The sequence below is a fragment of the Bidens hawaiensis genome, unplaced genomic scaffold, assembly GCF_021521415.1.
Source record: "Bidens hawaiensis isolate Kalapana, Puna unplaced genomic scaffold, B.hawaiensis_p1.1 tig00049260_1, whole genome shotgun sequence".
Lineage (NCBI taxonomy): Eukaryota > Viridiplantae > Streptophyta > Magnoliopsida > Asterales > Asteraceae > Bidens > Bidens hawaiensis.
The window spans coordinates 89,573-97,754 of record NW_027498830.1 but is presented as its reverse complement, the minus strand read 5'-3'; positions in this window follow the sequence as shown (position 1 = coordinate 97,754).

Below are 8,182 nucleotides of genomic sequence, written 5' to 3'. Positions count from 1 at the left end.
GAGAGAGAAATATCATGAGAAAACTCATTCTTAAAAAGAACTCCTTAGTCCTTATTAAAGAGAGAGCTTGCGAACTAATAAAGAACTCATGAAAACTCGACCCAAACATGATTTAAGAAAATAGAAGAGAAACTCATTTATTTTATTACAATGATACATTTCAAAAATAAATAAATAAAATAAAGTAAGTCAATCACGATACTTGGCATATTACATGTATGTAATATTACACTATTATATTACATATTACATACATGTAATACAATAATATTACATATGTGTAACATAACAATATTACATATATGTAATAATATTAGTGTATTACATATATCTAATATACTTATTTATTTAATATTATGACTGTTATTTTTTTAAAATTTTTTTGTAAAGAATAGCATGTAAGAAGGATGAAAAAAAATAAAAATATTTGTTAAGTTCATTTTATGTGATTGTGAGTTACTTATTAGTTTTATCACACCCTGTCATGACGCTGCTTACATTGATATCAATTTGTGCATAAAATGACCAGGCCCTCATGGTAGGTTGTGAAAATTTCTCTCTTTAAGAGAAGTGTGTGTAAAAAAAACAATGAACTCATGACTTTTGGATGCTTAAGAGAGTTTATCCCTGCCACTGATATGGGTGTGCAAACCGATATAACCGAACCCCACCAAAATTTGGAGGGTTGGTTTTATGATTTTTTAGAAATAGACAACAGTGGCTCGATTGTGGGTAACAAGGTTTCCTTACCCGTGTAAACCGAATAGATTATTATGTATTTCTTAATAATATAGATTATAGACTTTTTTTAATACAATGTAATAATATACAAATGTGTAATAACACTTTAATCCATGGTCAAATAATTTCAAGCTCAAACTTTAAGGCCCATATAATATCCAAGTATATTGTTTTGAATTATTTTTAGTTAAGCCCAAATTCACGGTTAACCACTTGCAACTAACCAGCTATAACTTTCAAAATCAATTAAATGATACCGACATAACCGATCTGTTATGGTTATGGTTGTCCATTAACCAACGTCTCAGTTGTAGTTATGGTTTTGCGCTAAAATGACTCAAACCGTTCCATATACACCCCTAGCCGCTAGACTACCAACCCCAACATTGTAATAATGTTTTTTTTTTCTTTGTTCTTTCTTTTTTACCTTTTTTTTTTAGTTAGGGGGGTTGGATTTTTTTAACTAAATTGGTTTTTTATACAAATTACGGAGTAAATAATAACTAAAATTGATTTGATTAGATTACGATTGACTTGAGTGATTAACTATAACACTCATAGGTTTTGAGGTAACAATACAACGCAATATTTATATAAAACAATGACTAGCAAGAAAGCTAGCTGAAAAAATAAAAACAATTACAAGTGAAAAAGAAGATTAGACAACTACTCTACACTACTAAAGTTTCACTTACGATTTTTATTGACAACCAATAAAAATGCATAATTAACAATAAAGTCGAAAATTGTTTCCTTCGCTATCATGTTTACATGAAAAAATAGTATTGTTTCTGAGTCAGCACAACCCCCACTAAGTAATCATAACAAATTAACAATAGCTTCCACCAAACATTTATTCACTTACCTAAGACGTAAAGAAAACAACCAAGAGCAAAGATTAACCAGTGTTCTTGTTCTTGAAGCCGATAAAGCTAAATCCAACCATCAAGCAATGACATGCCAAGACCTTTCAACAATTATACGCCTAACCATAAGATGGCCTGATGTTTCTGTCTCCACATCATACAATAAGCATAGAACCGAAGGAACATCCATGATCCATACCTTTAAAACTAGATTAGAACGAGGAGGAATCCGGTTAATCAAAATCCTCCATAAAAGAATGTTCACTTTCTATAGAATGATTTTGTTCCACCTCGTACCTCCCTTTCTCGTTAGAAGAAGAGAGTGATCAATGAACTTACGAACGATGTTTACCTTGAAATTTTTTTCACTTCACCTGAAGCAAAAGTAGCATCTCGGCGAATTGAGCAGCCTGGATACCCCTTCAAATAGGTGTCACCAATCCCACAACCACTCAACCTACCAACTATAATTTCATACCCGATAATGTTTATCACGTTCAAGAGAAAATTGCATAGGGAATTGATCTTTAAGGAAAAAATACCCCATCCGACAATCCTTCAAGAGAAAAATGAAGCTCCCATTACCAACACTCTTCTAAAGAGCTGAATGTCTATTTTAACGTTTAGGGCGGGTTTTAGTTAAAATGTGTTCGCACTCTTTATGTTTTTTTTCCCCACCATTTTTAATCAAACCCTTTTTAATACTTAAATGGTAAAAACAGCTAGCTTTGATGTCACAGCCCTGACCCTATATCCTGGGAGGGGAGCGGTGAACGCGAGCGGTGGTATTGGTGTTTATTAAAATATTTGAAAGTAGAATAATTCATCAGGACCGTAGTTAGGAAAAATTATCAAAGTGTAAAAACTAAAAACACCATGATTCTTATTTCATAAACTAGGAATAAAGCCCATTTTTATATAAACATAAGTTTTATAGGGATAAACCATAATTTACAAAACATATTTCTTTATTCTGTTGACAAACCACTTATTTAAGCTGACCGCATGTATCATTCCTGTATCTTTAACAACTCACATGAAACATGTTTAAAAATACCTGATTAGCAAGCAATATTGGTGAATACATTCATTTGTAAATGACACATTTTTATGGCTACAACATTAAGATGTTTCTACATCTGTCTGCCTACAAATTACCGAAAGATACTTGTCACTCGATCGTATCTGTGACTCTGTGGCCATATTACTTATTGGCTAACACCTGTCCAATAAGTAACGTGTAATAACCCATTAGGTAAGCATTGTATACAGAACCCTACAATACCAGTAGTAATCATCTCGTAAGTCTATAGAGACTTAATAATTGTAATGTAATTAAAACCTTTTGAAAGCATTTGGACAATCTGCCATGAGTTTAGTAAGTTTTAAAAATCGTCATGATAGAATTAGAAAACCAGTTTGTAACATCTCGGATTTTTCATCTTTGTATTCGTTTATGTTTAAACCAATTCGGGAATGTAATTCGGATCTTTTGAATTATTTAAAACTTGTATTTATTGGTATTTAACTTGGTTTAACTTATTTTATAATTTCATAACTTTCAATTATGCCAAATAGTCCTTAACAACTCTCAAAATCGCTTAAAACGGCTATAAATCGCGTTTATGGAAGTACATGGACTAATTTTGCCAATTCTTTCCTATTTTCGATTAAATTAACGAAACTTAAACTCCAATAAATGTTATAGCAGGTCCAATTTATTTTTATTATTTTCCTAACTGAATTTTGTTAGTTATTATACCCGATTTTGTCATTAATTGATTATTTGGTTTCCTAAACGAGCTATTTCCTAATAAACAAGCCTTAACCCTTAATATTTAAACAAGACACATCATAAAACCCAAAATTATTACTTCAATAACAGCCACCATCTCTGTAATCCACGAAATTCCTTCTCTATTAACTGTTTCCTCAATTTCTTCAAGTACTTCAAGCCTTCGTTGACTTTCAAGCTTCAAGACCTTTTGTGTATTTTCATCTACTTAACAAAATCCCTCAATCAATTTCAGTGATTGCGGGAGTTTCAATGGTCAGTTGTTTTTCAGCCCGTTTAAGGGCATATTGGTCAACAAAGTTTACCAATCGATTTCTATCACTTATGGTCGGAAATAACTTTCGGTCCAGAAGACTTTTAGCTTTATCTCGAAATTTTGAGTGTATAAGTCTCAGGTCTGGTTGGATCAGAACACTCATCACGTTAACTTTGCTCGTTTATTCTATCTCTCAGTTATTCACTTAATCGTCAAGGTGAGAAGTCATTCCCCATTTTTTTTACAACTTTTAAACGTTTTGGGGACACTTGCATACTTATCAGTATTTACACATTACATATTGTCACACCCCAACCTAAGGCGAAAATGCCGAGGTGTGATCCGATTGCTCACAGCTCGAAGATACTATTATAATTATAAATGACAATATCTAATTAATTATTTTAATTCAAATATTCACACACGTTTACAAACATTACAAAACAATTCAAATAAATGATTATAAACATGATTTAACGATCGTCTTCATTATAACCTATGGTCTTGACTAAATATCCATACTTCAATCTAAGCAACCTGCATATGCGTAGAAAATGTAGTTTTGTCAACAAACATGTTGAGTGAGTTTACCACCAAGTTTTGACACCAAAAATAATGTTAATGTAATAAATAAGCAAAACGTAATAAGTGCGGTAATGAAATCAAACTATAAGCAAGTAAGTTGTCGATTAAACCATTGCCAAGCGAATCGGGCGCCGGTAAATCAACTATAAGCAAATAATGAGAATAAGACCGTTGCCAAGAGAATCGGGCGATGGTCAATGAGAATGAGAACCATATCCAAGGGGATATGTCAAGCGAATCAATACAATAACACATAAGCACATAACAAGAAGATTTGATTAATCACACACAATTACACGTTTGCTATTTTGATATGTATGTATATATAGATATGTATATATGGTATTATATACGCATATGTCCCCAAAACGTTTATGAAAATCGAGTAAAATAGGGGAATGATAAAACTCACCTTAGACGGAAGGCAAGTTTTTAATAAATTCGACAACGAACTAATGATTTAAGCGAGTCGTCCAATACGCGTCCAACGAGATTAATGATCAGAATCTGAAACTTTGGGATATGAAACTAGAAATAAAAACGAACTTAATGTCGCTGAAATCAATCCAAACGGATGGGTAGAACTCTAGTTATGTTGATTTTAATGTTTAAGCGAGCTGGTACTGACCAGAATCCGAACAGCGAGTCGGAAGTCGGGTTTTGGGCAGTAGCCTTAAAATTACATTACGAGAATAAAAGTCTTCTGGACCGAATATTGAATCCATCCAGAAGTATGAGAAAACGATAAGTCAAACTTGTTGACTGTTTTACCCTTAATCGGGTTTTGAAGCAATTGACCAGTCAACACCCTTCAATCACCAAAATTTAGTGAAGGATATTGACTAGGAAATGTGTATGAACGATTCTACAGTTTACAACTTACCCGAAAGTGAAAGGATTGACAAGAAACGGAAGTCAAAGATCCTAAAGCAAGCAAAGTCAACGAACAAGTATTGAATCTTTAACGAAAATGCAAAAAACGAAGGGTTGGAGGATGAACAGAGGTAGGTGATGGCTATGGGATGTTCTTTAGGGTTATATTAAAGTTTACAGCAGATGTTTAATGGTTGTTTATATAGAAAAACATAAAACGAACTAATTATGGGCTTTTGGCCCGTTTAGGTAAGAATATACAATTTAAGGAAAGAATCAACGATTTATTCATAAAGATCTGATCTTGGACAAGCGAAAACGAATTAGGAATGGTATTTTAGTTGTATGATGTTTACTTGGACTTTAATTCACTCAAACATGCCTAAAATAAACGATTTTATACCTTAAACGAACTAGAAAGCAAACTAAAACATAAACGATCTGTCCAAGTGCACCAAGGCGGCACGCGACGAGGGGTGGGGGTCTGCCCGCGCGGCGCTCCGGCATCTTATGGTGGAGATTCACTAAATGGCATATTTGGTCCCTGAAGTTTGATATTTGGTTACTTATTGAACTTTTTATGTAATAAAGAAGAAATGGACATTATATAAACTATGAGGGGTTTAAAGTTACCTTTGGAAACTTAATTACATATAGCTACTTGGTTTTGATTAATATCAATGATCCCAAAATATTTCCGGGCCGGGTTATACGCAAACGAATACCGTGTCGAAAAATCCAAGATGTTACACATATTATTCGCACTAGTAAACTGTGAGTGTTGTGTGTTATCAATTAAATGCTAAAATTAAATGCTAATTGCTTAATTGTTTACTTTATCTCATTCAGAGAGGTCCATCATAATCACATTAAAATATGATCATACGCCGTCTTAGTAACCAAATCCCGATTTGCATGGCGATGGTCAACCGACACCCACATTTCTATATGCTAGTCATAGTAGCCAATGCTCGATTTTGCAAGGCGATGGTTAACTGACACAACTATTTGCACATGGTTTAATTGATTTATACTCACAATATCAGTTTTGCTCATTTTACTTATACATTATTATTAGTGTCAAAACTGGTGACTTTTCTCACTCAACCTCATGTTGACAAATCTATATTATTTTGTACCCATTTGCTGGTTATCATTTGGTTTGAAGCTAAGATGAAGAAACACTTAGAGAGACCTTAGTTAATGAAATAAAAGAATATTTGTGTACTATTTTTATTTTGGTAATTTGTTAAACTTTGTTTACTTGATTGAAATTTTGTAATAAATAAATAATTAGATATTGCCATATTTAAATTGTATGATAATACCTTGTGAGCTGTGAAGCAGCGGTTCGCTTTCCGGCATTTCCGCCTTAGGTTGGGGTGTGACATAGTTGTTTCACATAAATGTGAATTGTACAAAAATTTGAATGTCTCACATTGCAAGTTTATAATTTACAAGCCCCCTGGTAATCAAGCACCTAGATTAACACAAACAATGTAATACACACACACACACACTAGGCGGGTGCCCGCGCGATGCAGCAGGAAACACATACCTTAGTAATCATGTAATAAGTTTATGGGTGTTCGTTGTTTGATTTAAAACCGTTCAAGCTGGTCAATGGCTTGATTTCACGGTTGATTTTTTTCATTAACTTTTGGCCGGTCGTTTTCGCTTTTCGATGAAAACCCGTTGCTAACGGTTATGCCCACTGTTTAAGTTTGGACTTCATACTTTTTGTGAAGTCGTTACAAATTCATACAACATTAATTTGAGTTGATTTTATTGCTTTGTTTTCGAAATGCGAGTTGTATAAATAGAGGACTAAATTTGTAATTTCAGAATTTATAAATTAAAACAGAACATGGGTTGTACTTTAATGCATATTTATGTGTTTAAACATTTTATTGATTTATAGTTACATATTTGAATTGTACATTAATGCTTTAGTGACTTGTACATTATAAACCGTACCTCGGTATTGAATAAATTTTATATGGAAACGTCGACAAAAATAATTACGATGCATCGGTAAGCTCTGTTTTTTCCTTAAACATAATATTTTTAGAGATATAGAAGAAAAATAAGAAAATAATATAAACCTGCCAAATATATGAATAAAGATGAGAGTTAAAAGTTGTAATAATTTCTTAAATTTACAAAAGATTAGTAAAGTTTAAGTGCCAATTTTGTAACTATTTTCTAACAAACTGAATTTACGTAAAACATATTTTGTAGTGGAAAACTTTGCCCCTATGCTACATGCTTTATAGGGTGTACATAAAGCTTTAAATATTATAAATTACTTAAAAACCAAGTGTCTTAATTTGCCCATGAGTGCTACATTATATATAGTATAGACGGATGGTCGTGCGATGCGGCGGGGAATGAAAATTCTAGTAATCATGTAAAATTTACGGATGTTCAAGGTTCGTTTGAAACCTTAATAACGTTTAAACCAATCATCACTTTTGGTCAGCTGGTTTCAGAATGTTAAAACCATAGCAAACGTTTGGTTTATGCTTTATACTGAAAATTGGCCATATAAAATCGGGCCTGTCAGTAAACTTATTATTGAAGCTCAATGTGTGAAACCAAACCATTAGTAACGATTCAGTTTGAATTTTCAACGATTCAGTTTCAGTTTTCAATGAAAAAATATGAACCGACGGTTTGACTTATTGCTTAACTTAGAAGCTGTTAAAACCAAATTGTGAACACCCATACCTAATATCTTAATTTCAATTGGAATAAATTATAGCAATACCATATCCAAATTAAAGACAATAAAATGCTCATTTTTATGGTGTAATTTTTTTAAAAAATATTAGCATATGAAAAAGTTACGGCCGCTAGAAAATCGTTGGTGGGAAGTTGGTTAACAATTAAATTTAAAAAGAAATATTTGGTAAGATGAAGGTCTAAAATTGTAACTATTTCTTGAATTTACAAAAGTTAAGTAAAGTTGAGGGGGTAATGTTGTAACTTTTTATAAGCATATTTTTAATGGACAAGTTTGGCCTCATCTTACATGCTATATAATGTGTGCATTATGCATTATAA